Source organism: Salvelinus sp. IW2-2015, linkage group LG2 (assembly GCF_002910315.2).
Source record: "Salvelinus sp. IW2-2015 linkage group LG2, ASM291031v2, whole genome shotgun sequence".
NCBI classification, from domain to species: Eukaryota; Metazoa; Chordata; class Actinopteri; order Salmoniformes; family Salmonidae; genus Salvelinus; species Salvelinus sp. IW2-2015.
Genome location: NC_036839.1, coordinates 12477872 through 12494981, shown reverse-complemented (window position 1 = coordinate 12494981; position 17110 = coordinate 12477872). Strand labels below are relative to the sequence as shown.

Here is a 17110-nt window from a genome sequence, read left to right as displayed (position 1 = left end):
AATGTGTCTCATGTTCTGCATTCATCATTGTCACCGAGCAGGAGAAGCCTGGCAGTGTCAAGAGGAGAGGAGAGAAGAGGGAGGGAGCACATTTGTGTGTGTGTGTGTGTGTGTGCACTTCACTCTCTCTCTAACAGACACACACGTATACACGTACACATGCACGCACTCACACACACACACACACACACACACACACACACACACACAACACACACACACACACACACCACACACACACACACACACACACACACACACACCACACACACACACACACACACACACACACACACACACACCACACACAACACGGGTGCGTGTATATGCAGCACACACGTCTATTCAGACCATGAACTATTATACACAATAGAAAACTTAAAAATGTATATTGTTTTTTTATAGTGGACATCTTTTAGGATAGACAAAACATATATAGAGAGACCAACAAAAAAAAAATATTGCAGGGATTTGGGATTTAAGAGATTTTTAGCACAAAACACCCAACATAGAAATGATTATAGTCGGACAAAATACATATACTGTACCTGCAAGAATTTGTTAAATTCCACCATTTTCATTGAGGTCAACTTCATTCAGAATTCCATGGAGTGTGTCTGCATCTATGTAGACATTGATACTCTGAAACAAAGGAAACATAGTTGAGAACCGACGTCAGTAGACTGGTGCAGTTGCTGTGTCTCCATCTCAAACACCAGCGCTATGAACCACATGGGCGCATCCCAAATGGAACCCTATTCCCTTTATAGGGCACCACTTTTGACCAGGGCCAATGGGGCTGAAAAGGGTGCCGTTTGGGACGCAGACCATGGTCTCATCAAGTCACTTCAGCGACGGTAATATCCCGAGTGACACACATCCAGTATATTCATATCATATCTGAGAGGAGGCTTCTTATGAATATGTCACCCCGGTATTTGCTCCCTAGCAACGAAACACATTTAATTTAGATATTGTGTTGACAGAAACTCCCACACAACCCCCACAGCCAACCCACAGCTCAATTAGTAGAGAGAAGAGGGGTCTCTTGCAGAGGCCTGTTGCCAGATGAATCTTTATATACAGCTAATCCATACACTTTCAATGGAATGGATGTGAATAGGTTGGGATTAACGACAGGCACCTACATTAAATACTCCCGATAGTTATACCCCAGTGGGTTTCAAACCAAACACTTCTTGAATGTTTTCTACAACATGCCGTTCAAACTGCAGGAGCTACTACTAACATCACCACGGCAATCAATGGTAATCAACATCTGATAATTCACGTGTGCATGGCAAATTCTGCTGTTATTATCACCATTATATCATTTTATTGACCATTTTAAAGTTGTTTTGGGTCCAAAGATCACAATGGCACATTCCATTGCATATGACCATTACCTTATGTCGAAGGGCCTGAATGATACTTCAAACATCATTTGACAACTCATACTCATACTTAGCCCACCTGCTCCTCATGTCTGAGATCAGTTGGAGGGAGCGCTGCTGTCGCGTGCGTGACAGAGACGGAGTGTCATGGTTACTGAGCTAAAAGAGGATCGTCAGAGCAGCGCTGCGTGGCGGCCCACTACTAAATACACACACACACACTTCAGAAGAGAGGACAAAGGGAAATGCAAAATGAGACTGATGATCGTTCGTTACCTCTAATACCCGCTGAACATCCACGGTGTTGTGAGGAAGCCCTTATTTTCTTTGTCAAACTTCCGGAACCTTTTCATATACCTGTTGACAGAAGAAATGAAGTGGTAGGTGGCAGTTGGCGCTGCGCAAGGCTAGACCTCTGAGAGAGACAGGGAAGGAGAGGGGAGAAGGGGACAGTAGTGTGGAGGAGTCCTCTCCTCAGCCTGTGTCTTTTTCCCCAAAATATAATTTCAGGCTTTATTTAGACTTTAGTTACAAGGGAATACAGAGTCGACTCCGGGCTTGAACCCCGGTCTCCGGGAGGAAGTCACATTTGTGTTGAGAGCAGAGTGTCTGTCTTACTTGTCCACCTAAGCAGGAGTGAGGGTGTCGGTCAGCTGCTCGAAGCGAGGCCAATCTCATAGTACACAAACTGTTTGGCTGCAGCTAACTTCTCCTATAGGAAGTACACATAACATGAAGGTGAAGGGCCATTAGAAGACAAGACATTAATCACAGTAGCACCAGCACTACTGACACGCATGAGCACACATTCATCACATAGCAGACACTCAGACACTCACATACTGTACAAACAGGTAAACTGAAATCTACCACGAATACTGTAGCTAGTAGCTACACCTGAATCCATAATTACAGTCAAAACAGGGGTCAGTGAATTAATACTTTCACGTCCGGTTAGCTTTTAGTTTGACTTGGTCATGGATTGGTAAAGGTGCTCTGAGGAATGCAGACAACAATCACTCCACAACTGGGCTAAAGTTTCAGTGGTCCTACGGCAGGAGTAGAATTAGAGGAAGGGTGAGGCCCCATCTGAATCCATGAGAATCAAACAAGCTCTAGTTAGGTGTTTCTCTATTAATAGCCTAATACAAACAAAACCTAGACTGGAATAGAAATATCAACACAATACCTATTTAGTGGATACCCAAGTAGTGAATGGCTTTTGTTAGATGCATATGATTACAGTGTGAATGTAGTAACAGCACAGTGCAAATCTCAGTAATTAACCTATGGTAATGACCAAAGCCAATTAATGGCCTTTTAAAGATCAAACGTATCCGGGTTAATGTGAGGTTGATCAAATGCATGTGCGGGAATATCTGAGTAGGAATATCAGTGGGTGAATGGGAGAGAGATACTGGGAATGGCAGTCAATAGGATTGTTTTTCACATTTCTATTGTACAGTGAATTGTAGGAATGATTTAAGAAGGAAAGACGTGGTGGTTTGAGTGTTGTCTGTGAGATAGGGTTGCAAAATTCCACTAACTTTCCCATAATTCCCAAGATTACAGGAATCCGAATTGGAATATTTCCCGGAATCAGAAGGGAATAAGCAAGAAAATCTGGGACCAGTTAGAAGTTTGGACAAACTTTTTCTTTATTTTTACTATTTTCTACATTGTAGAATAATAGTGAAGACATCAAAACTATGAAATAACACATATGGAATCATGTAGTAACCAAAAAAGTGGTAAACAAATCAAAGTATATATTATGTTTGAGATTCTTCAAAGTAGCCACCCTTTGCCTTGATGACAGCTTTGCACACTCTTGGCATTCTTTCAACCAGCTGTGGAAAATCTCAAATCTCAAATATATATATTTGTTTAAGACTTTTTTGGTTACTATTAGGTTACTATGTGTTATTTCATAGTTTTGATATCTTCACTATTATTATTCTACACTCCACTCAAACCACCACGTCTTTCCTTCTTAACCCAACCCTACAATATACTGTACAATAGATATGTAAAAAAATAAATAAAAAAAATGGTGGTGCAGCTCACCCTCTTTCACTGCCTGCTCCACACCAGCTGTTTTCCCATGATGCCTACAATGCGTGGGAGGACCTCCTCGGCCGCTTACACGTTCAGGAAGCCCAGCCACGTGCGCCTGACGATCACATCGATGACTGTGCATGCATACTCTTTGATGGCATACTGGATCTGGAAACAATATGGCCGTGGATACATACTCTTTAATGGAATTCTGGAACTAGAAAATATAATGCTTAGTCTATACATGTTCTTAATGCACCTCTTGTCACTCACTTATTCACTGATCTGCTCTGTTGATTTTAAGTTAACTCTGCTAACGTTTCCTAAATTACCAGGTTTTCCAGAAATCCCAGTTGGGAATTTTGGGAAAACTACCGGGATTATGCAACCCTATATATGATGTACATACAAACCTCAATCTCAATGTATGGGAATTTAGATACAAGGTGCTTGTGCACGAAGTGCCATCCCTTGCTGGTGACATGGGCCATTTCGGCGACCTCGTAGGCCCTCCCTCCGTAGGCAGAGGCCTAACCTAACATAGCAGGCATAAAAGAAAACGCTTGAGCGGAGTTCCTACATCCGTATTTCAGCGGAAACGGAAGCTAGGTTGAATTAGCTGTATTCCTGAAAACCGGATGCATCCGGTTGCTGGCAACTCCGCTAAGCCTAGTAGAGGCCAGATGTTGGGCCACCTGGTCACCACAGACACATTTGCAATTCAGTTAAAATCCAAACAGAATGGGCCAATGGTCCCTGGGAAATCTGTTGCATTTAAATAGCACCTTTTGATATGAGATCAATACGATGTATTAACAGTCGAGTCACTCATTGGGAGATGGCTGCAGAGGAGACAGCATGCTTTGACTATGATACATTATGTGCCAGAACTAAACAAAGAAGAAGTTATTTCAATTCAACCGGTTTTGCTACTTTTTTAACTAAAGGTCACATGCTGTCAAAAAATATCAGCATATTGACCTTTTTAAACATTCCGGCAACATCAGGATCATAGACTATGCTTTCTCCCCTCTTCCTCGCTAACGAAGGGTTAAAACTCATTCACACTAAATCACAAGGGGCTGCAAATCTCTCGGCTTGTCATTTGCAGGTCATTGTACAGTTCATTTGAAGTCTAACATGGCGTGGACTGTCCTGCAGATGTGAGTGTATTGTCAGGAGTACAGAGCCTGAGTGATGCATTGACAGAGACAGAGCAAGCTGCACTGTTAGCACCTCTAATCTACTGTGCTGAAAGCACCGATGTTTAATTCACTCACTAGGCAAGATGAACACATTGGGATGTCAGGGAACTGATGGCATCATTTTCATTTGACACCAGCTTCCGGGATTGTCTGGATTTATGTATTTAGGGAGCCATGCAGTTTAGCTTTACAAATGGGCCTGACTATTCATTAGTATCCTCCTACAAATTGATGTCATACAATTATGGCAGACCGTACTTTAAAGTTGGCACCTCAATTAATCATTTCAACTAAACTCAGCAAAAAAAGAAACGTCCTCTCACTGTCAACTGCATTTATTTTCAGCAAACTTAACATGTCTAAATATTTGTATGAACGTAAGATTCAACAACTGAGACATAAACTGAACAAGTTCCACAGACATGTGACCAACAGAAATGGAATAATGTGTCTCTGAACAAAGGGGGGATCAAAATCAAAAGTAACACTCAGTATCTGGTGTGGCCACCAGCTGCATTAAGTACTGCAGTGCATCTCCTCCTCATGGACTGCACCAGATTTGGCAGTTCTTGCTGTGAGATGTTACCCCACTCTTCCACCAAGGCACCTGCAAGTTCCCGGACATTTCTGGGGGGAACGGCCCTAGCCCTCACCCTGCTATCCAACAGGTCCCAGACGTGCTCAATGGGATTGAGATCCGGGCTCTTCGCTGGCTAGGGCAGATAACTGACATTCCTGTCTTGCAGGAAATCATGCACAAAGCGAGCAGTATGGCTGGTGGTATTGTCATGCTGGAGGGTCATGTCAGGATGAGCCTGCAGGAAGGGTACCACATGAGGGAGGAGGATGTCTTCCCTGTAATGCACAGCGTTGAGATTGCCTGCAATAACAACAAGCTCAGTCCGATGATGCTGTGACACACCGCCCCAGACCATGACGGACCCTCCACCTCCAAATCGATCCCTCTCCAGAGTACAGGCCTTGGTGTAACGCTCATTCCTTCGACGATAAACGCAAATCCGACCATCACCCCTGGTGAGACAAAACCGCGGCTCTTCAGTGAAGAACACTTTTTTCCAGTCCTGTCTGGTCCAGCGACGGTGGGTTTGCGCCCATAGGCGAAATTGTTGCCGGTGATATCTGGTGAGGACCTGCCTTACAACAGGCCTACAAGCCCTCAGTCCAGCCTCTCTCAGCCTAATGTGGACAGTCTGAGCACTGATGGAGGGATTGTGCGTTCCTGATGTAACTCGGGCAGTTGTTGTTGCCATCCTGTACCTGTCCCGCAGGTGTGATGTTCGAATGTACCGATCCTGTGCAGGTGTTGTTACACGTGATCTGCCACTGCGAGGGCGATCAGCTGTCCATCCTGTCTCCCTGTAGAGCTGTCTTAGGCGTCTCACAGTACGGACATTGCAATTTATTGCCCTGGCCACATCTGCAGTCCTCATGCCTCCTTGCAGCATGCCTAAGGCACATTCACGCAGATGAGCAGGGACCCTGGGCATCTTTCTTCTGGTGTTTTTCAGAGTCAGTAGAAAGACCTCTTTAGTGTCCTAAGTTTTCAGAACTGTGACCTTAATTGCCTACCATCTGTAAGCTGTTAGTGTCTTAACGACCGTTCCACAGGTGCATGTTCATTAATTGTTTATGGTTCATTGAACCAGCATGGGAAACAGTGTTTAAACCCTTTACAATGAAGATCTGTGAAGTTATTTGGATTTTTACTAATTATCTTTGACAGACAGGGTCCTGAAAAAGGGACGTTTACTTATTAAGGTTTACTTAAGGTTGCCAATTCCGGTAAGCAAAATTCCCAGGTTGGAGGATTCTGGATTTTCTGCTTATTCCTTCCTGATATCGGGCATCTTCCATATGGGATTTATGGAACACTTGGGAATTTTAGGAAGTTACCGGAATTTTGCAACCGTGCAGCTACTAGTTGTTGTGCCCACCTCTACCTTCATCCCGTAGTCCTGTACCAGGCGGCTGTACATGGTAGGACTCCAGTCTTTAGCTCCCTCTAGCATCAGCCCCACTGTCTTACTGGGGCCAGCAGAAAGGTTATGGGCCTTGACTGCAGCATCCAGGGTCTCCTCCACCATGGAGAGATATGTTGTCCAATTCCCACCCAGACAAGGATTCAAATGGTGTTATTACCACACTATCTGTAATAGACTTGTGTTAATATGGTGTTATTACCACACTACCTGTAATATACTTGTGTTAATATTGCGTTATTACCACACTACCTGTAATATACTTGTGTTAATATTGCGTTATTACCACACTACCTGTAATATACTTGTGTTATTATTGTGTTATTACCACACTACCTGTAATAGACTTGTGTTAATATTGTATTATTACCACACTACCTGTAATAGACTTGTGTTAATACCACACTACCTGTAATAGAATTGTGTTAATATTGTGTTATTACCACACTACCTGTAATAGACTTGTGTTAATATTGTGTTATTACCACACTACCTGTAATAGACTTGTGTTAATATTGGGTTATTACCACACTACCTGTAATAGACTTGAGTTAAAGGGTGTATATGAAACAAGGGGTCAGGGATAAGGAAACCCTCCACCAGGCACCATATTATTGTTATTCAGTTTATTTATTAACATTTGATGGCAAAAAAAATAAAAAACACAATTTGAATTTTAAACCAAGGGTTTGCAAAGTACTTTTGAATGTTCTGGACGTTTGGCGTTCTGAAACAATGGACTTTGACGTCACTCGGGGAACCAGTCAATCAACTGCAGCATATTACTATACCAGAGACCATAGAAATTAAGATGGAATTGCCTATTCATTCATATAGGTATCTGATCCTAGAAATAAAAATACATCTCTATTATGAGCATCCACATATGCGACAGGCCTATATGATCAATGACTTGTGCTTCACATTTGCAACGTTGATCATACATGCATGCATTGCATTGATCAATGCATGCATGCACAGTCGGGAGCTAAATTGGTGGATAAGCTTACCTGCTTAATTGGATAATAATCACAGTTGAAAAACTCATCATATACTCATTTATGCCTTATGGAACATGACAGGCAGCCAAAGTTGGATTACCTCTTTTTGAACTACATATTGCTAGTTATTGATAGATTGAAATGGTCATAGCATTTCTGTTGCCAATACTGCGCCCACAATACAGTAGCCTAGAGGCGAGGGACCTCAAGTCTATAACAAGCGGCATCCGGCCCTTCAATCATTAGAATGGCACATTAGATTTGCAGTTTCTGAAATCGACATATCTGCATCTAGCTATTCATTACAGTAGCTAGCTAGCTAAACTAGCGAGTGCTTTGTTAATTTTATTAGAAATAGCCTACGTTTTGAGAGGTGAAAATGAACGCACATATAGCCCTGGTTCCCAGTGGTCCTGTGGGCTGCCAACTCCTGTATCTCTCGGCCTTGTTCGTGCGCTGTGCTGTCCCTCCAATAACGGCTTAAATAATAGTCAGAGGAGGTTTCTAGGCAGAAACCATGGCATGTTTTCTAAGATGAGATCTTGTTAGCTAGCGATCATTTTTTAAATTTTAATATATGCTCAAGTATAGTTAAATATAAAACAAATAAAAATAATATACTTCAAACATGAGATGTACTTTTCTAGTATATCTGAAGTATACTATGCAGTTGAAGAAGGAAGTTTACATACACCTGAGCCAAATACATTTAAACTCTGTTTTTCACAATTCCTGACATTTAATCCTAGTAAGATTTCCCTGTTTTAGGTCAGTTAGGATCACCACTTTATTGTAAGAATGTGAAATGTCAGAATAATAGTAGAGAGATGATGATTTATGATGATTTATTTCAGCTTTTATTTCTTTCATCACATTCCCAGTGGGTCAGAAGTTTACATACACTCAATTAATATTTGGTAGCATTGCCTTCAAATTGTTCATCTTGGGTCAAACGTTTCATGTAGCCTTCCACAAGCTTCCCACAATAAGTTGGGTGAATTGTGGCCCATTCCTCCTGACAGAGCTTGTGCAACTGTGTCAGGTTTGTAGCCTCCTTGCTCACACCCGCTTTTTCAGTTCGGCCACACATTTTCTATAGGCTTGAGGTCAGGGCTTTGTGTTGGCCACTCCAATACCTTGACTTTGTTGTCCTTTAGCCATTTTGCCACAACTTTGGAAGTATGCTTGGGGTCATTGTCCATTTGGAAGACGCATTTGCGAACAAGCTTTAACTTCCTGACTGATGTCTTGAGATGTTGCTTCAATATATCCACATAATTTCCTCTTCCTCATGATGCCATCTATTTTGTGAGGTGCACCAGTCCCTCCTGCAGCAAAGCACCCCCACACCATGATGCTGCCACCCCCGTGCTTCACGGTTGGGATGGTGTTCTTCAGCTTGCAAGGTTCCTCCAAACATAACAATGGTCATTATGACCAAACAGTTCTATTTTTGTTTCATCAGATCAAAGGACATTTCTCCAAAAAGTATGATCTTTGTACCCATGTGCAGTTGCAAACCGTAGTCTGGCTTTTTTATGGCGGTTTTGGAGCAGTGGCTTCTTCCTTGCTGAGCGGCCTCTTAGGTTAAGTTGATATAGGACTCGTTTTACTGTGGATATAGATACTTTTGTACATGTTTCCTCCAGCATCTTCACAAGGTCTTTTGCTGTTGTTCTGGGATTGATTTGCACTTTTCGCACCAAAGTAAGTTAATCTCTAGGAGACAGAACGTGTCTCCTTCCTGAGCAGTATGATGGCTGCGTGGTCCCATGGTGTTTATACTTGTCACGTCCTGACCATAGTTCTTATGTGTTTTGCTTGTTTAGAGTTGGTCAGGACGTGAGCTGGGTGGGAATTCTATGTTGTGTGTCTAGTTTGTCTGTTTCTATGTTCAGCCTAATATGGTTCTCAATCAGAGGCAGCTGTCTATCGTTGTCCCTGATTGAGAATCATATATAGGTGGCTTGTTTTGTGTTGGGTGTTTGTGGGTGATTGTTTCCTGTCTCTGTGTTTTCGCTACACCAGCTAGGACTGTATCGGTTTGCCACTTTTTGTTATTTTGTATTTGTAAGTGTTCTCTGTTTATCGTTTAATTAAACATGTTGAGCACTGGCTACGCTGCGTGTTGGTCCGATCCCTGCTACACCTCCTCTTCTCTTGAAGAGAAGGAAGGCTGCCGTTACAATACTTGCGTACTATTGTTTGTACAGATGAATGTGGTACCTTTCAGGCATTTGGAAATTGCTCCCAAGGATGAACCAGACTTGTGAAGGTCTATAATTTTTTTCCTGAGGTCTTGGCTGATTTCTTTTGATTTTCCAATGATGTCAAGCAATGAGACACTGAGTTTGAAGGTATGCCTTGACATACATCCACAGGTACACCTACAATTGACTCAAATTATGTCAATTAGCGTATCAGAAGCTTCTAAAGCCATGACATAATTTTCTGGAATTCAACTTAGTGTATGTCAACTTAGTGTATGTAAACTTCTGACCTACTGGAATTGTGACACAGGGAATTATAAGTGACATAATCTGTCTGTAAACAATTGTTGGAAAAATTACTTGTGTCATGCACAAAGTAGATGTCCTAACCGACTTGCCAAAACAATAGTTTGTTAAGAAGAAATTTGTGGAGTGGTTGAAAAACGAGTTTTAATGACTCCAACCTAAGTGTATGTAAACTTCCGACTTCAACTGTAAATGTACTATTATTACACTTCAACATAATTATTAAGTGTACTTTAAATTAATTGTTTTTCAGTCTTTTAGTATACTATAAATATACTATTATCAAACTACAAAACATTTATTGAAAGTGTACTTTCAAAAGTGTACTTTTGTACTAAGTATTCTACATGTTTACTATCATTACACTTAAACACACTCATTAAAAGTGTACTTCAGTTTCATACACTTTCATTGTAATTTAGTATATTCATTCAAAATACACTTGGAGTTGTTTTTAAGTTGAAGCATAGATTTGTTTTAACGAAACTCTGCTTGTGAGTGATCAAGTACATTATAAGTATAGTTTCAGTACCAATAATGAGCTTTAAAGTACTTTTCCTGTTCAGAAGAGTGCAGAGAAAGTTGACAATAGCTAGGTTTACATCCAATTTTAGACAGATTTTCATGTGAATATTTTAAAATCTGCATAAAACAATATGTGCATTTTCCCACCAGAGATGTGTTTCCATCAAACTGACTTTTTTTTTGGATAAAAGGTTGCGTGTGATGATGTAGCACATAAAAAAAAATGTTTTACCGTTAAATTCCCATGTACCGAACAGTAGCAGTGCGTGGGTAAAATCACTGGGGAAGCCAATCCAGAAAAAGCCACACTACAACCTATGTGTTGTGATAATTGCGTTGTTTGCTCTATAACCTGTCAGCTCATATGCCTTGACATCGTGATACTGTATATAGGCCTAAGGCTGAGATAAACAATAAGACAGTAGCAGAATAAATTCATCCACACATTTGTTTTCATTTCAAAACTGGAGAGCAACATCTGTCCATTCAAGTCCACGATAGCATATTGCATGTAACAAACAGTTAGATGACCTACAGCATGGTCAAGCAAGGCAATGGTTCCGATATATTTGGACTACTAAATAACTATTGATTTTGAACCACAGAGAGTTACCGCAAATCACAAAGAAAACAGGAGCTGCCTCCACTATTCCAGCACCATTTCAACTTCATCATCTAATCACCTCTGCTTTGTCTAATACCATGACAACTACTGTAAAATATATCAAAACGATTTCGTCCAATCAGCTTAAGCTAAATATTATGTGGCAGTCCATGGTTCTGATTTGTGTGTGTGTGTCTGTGGTGTGTGTGCGTGCAAGCAGAAAAAACATGTTGACTCACCCTACTTGTAGAGAAACGCCAATGCCATCCTCCTCTTCATGTTGCCTAAACGGTCTATGACTCTCTCATACAGTACACACTTTTAGTTTTTGTTGTCCTCGGCTACCTGGCTAAAATACTTGCTCACTAGCCTAACTTCCTTTCATGGGCAATGATGTGCCAGGCCAGCTAGTTATCATTAGCATACTACATCTAGCTACATGTTGAACTTCCATTCTCTCAGGCCAGGGACACAATGTATGAATTTATGGTTGGAACAGAATCGCCATTATAATTATTGGCCAGAACAGAGAATTAAGTAAAACCATAAGGCCAAATCCCTATCTCCATGGCATATTTAGGAACGATTTTAGCTAGCTAGCTAGCCACCGGAGGACAACAACAACTAGGTGCAACAATTCAAGTTTTTTTCTGTTAATAATTATGTTTGGATTGTGATGTGACAGGTCTGAAGCCAAATCCAAATTGGCTTCCCTTGACACTTTTTTTGGTGCGCCAGGACCATTCCCAGCTGAGCTCATTGAGTTTAGCTGAACCCTGATTGGATATTATTTGTATTTATTTTTATCAAGGGAGGCCAAATGCTCGCTGGCTTCCCTTGCATTCAATGCTACGGGCGGCAACAATGTCATACTCTTTCTGACCAGACAGCATCAGATAGATACGCTACACATAAAATCAAATCAAATCAAATCAAATGTTATTGGTCACATGCAGATGTTAATGCAAGTGTAGCGAAATGCTTGTGCTTCTAGTTCCAACAGTGCAGTAATATCTAACAAGTAATCTAACAATTCCCCAACAACTACCTAAAACACACAAATCTAACAAGTAATCTAACAATTCCCCAACCACTACCTAATACACACAAATCTAAAGGAGTGAATGAGAATTTGTACATATAAGTAAATGGATGAGCGATGGCCGAGCGGCATAGGCAAGGTGCAGTATATGGTATAAAATACAGTATATACATGTGATGTGAGTAATGTAGGATATGTTAACAATATTAAAGTGGCATTGTTTAAAGTGACTAGTGATCCATTTATTAAAGTGTCCAGTGATTGAGCCTCAATACAGTATATTCATGTGATATGAGTAATGTAAGATATGTAACATTATTAAAGTCACATTATTTAAAGTGGCATTATTTAATGTGACTAGTGATCGATTTATTAAAGTGTCCAGTGATTGGGTGTCAGTGTAGGCAGCAGCCTCTCTGAGTTAGTGATGGCTATTTAACAGACAGATGGCCTTGAGATAGAAGCTGTTTTTCAATCTCTCGGTCCCAGCTTTGATGCACCTGTACTGACCTCGCCTTCTGGATGATAGCGGTCTGAACAGGCAGTGGCTCGGTGGTTGTTGTCCTTGATGATCTTTTTGGCCTTCCTGTGACATTGGGTGCTGTAGGTGTCATGGCGGGCAGGTAGTTTGCCCGCGGTGATGCGCTGTGCAGACCGCACCACCCTCTGGAGAGCCTTGCGGTTTTGGGGCGGTGCAGTTGCCGTACCAGGCTGTGATACAGCCCAACAGGATGCTCTCCATTGTGCATCTGTAAAAGTTTGTCAGGGTTTTGGGTGACAGGCCAAATTTCTTCAGCCTCCTGAGGTTGAAGAGGCGCTGTTGCACACTGTCTGTGTGGGTGGATCATTTCAGTTTGTCTGTGATGTGTACACCCAGGAACTTAAAACTTTCCACCTTCTCCACTACTGTCCCTTTGATGTGGATAGGGGGCTGCTCCCTCTGCTGTTTCCTGAAGTCCACGATCATCTCCTTTGTTTTGTTGACATTGAGTGTGAGGTTATTTTCCTGACACCACACTCCGAGGGCCCTCACCTCCTCCCTGTAGGCCGTCTCGTCATTGTTGGTAATCAAGCCTACCACTGTAGTGTCGTCTGTAAACTTGATAATTGAGTTGGAGGCGTGCAGGCCACGCAGTCATGGGTGAACAGGGAATACAGGAGAGGGCTAAGAACGCACCCTTGTGGGGCCCCAGTGTTGAGGATCAGCGGGGTGGAGATGGTGTTACCTACCCTCACCACCTGGGGGCGGCCCGTCAGGAAGTCCAGGACCCAGTTGCACAGGGCGGGGTTGAGACCCAGGGTCTCGAGCTTAATGACGAGTTTGGAGGGTACTATGGTGTTAAATGCTGAGCTGTAGTCCATGAACATCATTCTTACATCGGTATTCCTATTGTCCAGATGGGTTAGTGCAGTGTGATTGCGACTGCCTCGTCAGTGGACCTATTGGGGCGGTAAGCAAATTGGAGCGGGTCTAGGGTGTCAGGTAGGGTGGATTTGATATGGTACTTGACTAGCATTCGATATGCTGATCAAATTTAGGGAGCCTTGTTTTCAGATTAGCCTTGTTAAAATCCCTAGCTACAATAAATGCAGCCTCAGGATATGTGGTTTCCAGTTTACATAGAGTCAAATGAAGTTCTTTCAGGGCCGTCGATGTGTCTGCTTGGGGGGGATATACACGGCTGTGATTATGATCGAAGAGAATTCTCTTGGTAGATAATGCGGTCGGCATTTGATTGTAAGGAATACTAGGTCAGATGAACAAAAGGACTTGAGTTCCTGTATGTTGTTATGATCACACCACGTCTCGTTAATCATAAGGCATACACCCCCGCCCTTCTTCTTACCAGAGAGATGTTTTTTTCTGTCGGCGCGATGCGTGAAGAAGCCAGGTGGCTGTACCGATTCTGATGACGTATCCCGAGTGAGCCTTGTTTCCGTGAAACAAAGAACGTTACAATCTCTGATGTCTCTCTGGAATGCTACCCTTGCTCGGATTTCATCCACCTTGTCGTCAAGAGACTGGACATTGGCGAGTAGTATGCTCGGGAGCGGTGTGCGATGTGCCCGTCTACGGAGCCTGACCAGAAGACCGCTCCATCTGACCCTTCTGCGGCGCCGTTGTTTTGGATCGCCAGCTGGGATCCGATCCATTGTCCTGGGTGGTGGACCAAACTGAGGATCCGCTTCGGGAAAGTCGTATTCCTGGTCGTAATGTTGGTGAGTTGACGTTGCTCTTATATCCAATAGTTCCTCCCGACTGTATGTACCTAAACCTAAGATTTCCTGGGGTACCAATGTAAGAAATAACACATAAAAAAACGAAATACTGCATAGTTTCCTAGGAACGCGAAGCGAGGCGGCCATCTCTGTCTAATGTGTATTCATGTGATATTTGAGTGACTTGAACATTACTACAAAATCTATGAGCTAAAAAACCTAGCTCTCTAAGGTATGCAATGACTGACATGACAAGACGAAAACTGATAATGGACTACCGTTATGCATTCTACTATTACAACTTTCAAGAGTAAGTTGAAAGCCGAACTGAGTTCCTTAAATTTTTTTAATTATCATATCATCGTGTGACTCCCAAGTTTACTTTGATGTGATGGTTATTATATCAATATTTTCTCATAAAGGCGTTTCCACCGCCATTTCTCACATAACACATTTTACAGACAGAAAAAGATCCCACCATGTCGAACGAACAAATTGTCTGTTGGCATTTATAAAATTGTACCGACATTTCATGTTTCCATCAGCCCGGTCGTAACTTTTTTCATATGTCAGGTAATTCATCCGCATGAAATGGTTGGATGGAAACATAGTTAGTGATAATGGTTGTCTATTTCACATAAGGGAACATGCACAGCTGAGGAACATGCTCCCTGAGAGTATACTTTTTCATATCTTAAGAAAATATACAAAAAGTATATTTAACTTAAATGTCCACAAAATATATTTAAAGTATACTTAAAAAAACGCATGTATACATTTTTGGGGCATATTACTCAGCATCATTTTCTGCAGCTGAAGTTTCGATTTGTAAAATGACGTTGTCCCTAATTTTGAGCTTGTTCAAATGTTTTGATGTTCATTTTCCAACTGAATAATGTTGTACTTTTAATTGCACATTACATACTACTAACTGTTAATTTATCACCATAATGTTTCAAAAATGTTCAGAAATGTTACTCGTAAATTGCTTCTCTAGCCACATCTTCTTTGTAAATAGCCTTAACATTGGCTGAGAAGGTATCAATCAAGGTATCCTTTACATGCTAATTACAGTCGCTAATGTGGTTAATGAGTAGACGTCTATTTCAATTATAAAAGTATAGTTGAAACAGATTATAAATACACTTTATCTGTAAAGAAAATTCAGGAATTCAAATCCCATTTTGGTATACTTCTACTTTATGAGAATATACATAAAATATACTTAAGGTGTATTCAAAGTATATTTGTTTTGCTCTTTATAGTAAGAATGTACTTAAGTACAAAAAAGTGTCCCAATTTAGATTATTTGAAATGTATTTAATATACTTAAATGCTAATACAATACAAATAAAATGGACATTAAATGGATTTAAAATTGTTGGAATTTAGATTATTTAAATATTATATTTTTTTTCCGCTCAGGTAGACGTATGGGTAGGCTACTCCCCTGAATTGAGTTGGACAGCTAACAGGTTGTTTGTTGAATGGACATCCCCTGATCAATCTTTCCCTGCGTCTCATATTTTACATTACACAATTACTGTGTCCTTATTATGATATTAGCTGTTATGATCGGCACATTTTAGTGATTGAATAGGCCTATACCTTGCAAATCAACTCATCTATTTATCACTACCATAGGACACGGACATCTGGAAATTGTCCAAAACCTTGTGACATGTGATTTGACTACTGAGCTATTGTGTCAGACCATTGTGTTGGAAAATAATTTCATTGGGTAGCTACATGATCTAAAATGCTGAACATGTACGCATTGTTTGCAGTGCCAGTGCACTCAGTTGCATTGATTCCTACGCTACCAGTTTAGCAAGTAGTTCCCCCAGTGATGTCACTTGACAGAAACCAACTGTTTTTCAGAATGTCTCTGCAAATTATGCAACCGGTCAGGATGCTCTTGATGATGCAACTGTAGAACTTTTTGAGGATCTGGGGACCCATGCCAAATCTTTTCAGTCTCCTGTGGGGGAAAAGGCATTGTCGTGCCCTCTTCACGACTGTCTTGGTGTGTTTGGACCATGATCGTTTGTTGGTGATGTAGACACCTAGGAACTTGAAACTCTCGACCCGCTCCACTACAGCCCTGTCGACCTGAATGGGGGTGAGTTCGTCACTCCTTTTCCTGTAGTCCACGATCATCTCCTTTGTCTTGCTCATGTTGAGGGAGAGGTTGTTGTCCTGGCACCACACTGCCAGGTCTCTGACCTCCTCCCTATAGGCTGTCTCATTGTTATCGGTGATCAGGCCTACCACTGTTGTGTCATCAGCAAACTTAATAATGGTTTTGGAGTCGTGCTTGGCCACGCAGTCGTGGGTGAACAGGGAGTATCTGAGGGGACTAAGCACGCACCTCTGAGGGGACCCCGTGTTGAGGATCAGCGTCCCAGATGTGTTGTTGCCTACCCTTACCACCTGGGGGCGGCCCGTCAGGAAGTCCAGGATCCAGTTGCAGAGGGAGGTGTTTAGTTCCAAGTTCCTTAGCTTAGTGATGAGCTTTGTGAGCACTATGGTGTTGCATGCCGAG

At 41.7% G+C, this 17110-nt stretch overlaps 1 pseudogene; it reads right to left on the bottom strand.

The window, feature by feature from the left end:
- Positions 1-561: 561 nt before the first annotated feature.
- The window catches only part of LOC111972711 (glycerol-3-phosphate dehydrogenase, mitochondrial-like), a 40188-nt pseudogene continuing 23639 nt past the window's right edge, over positions 562-17110 (bottom strand).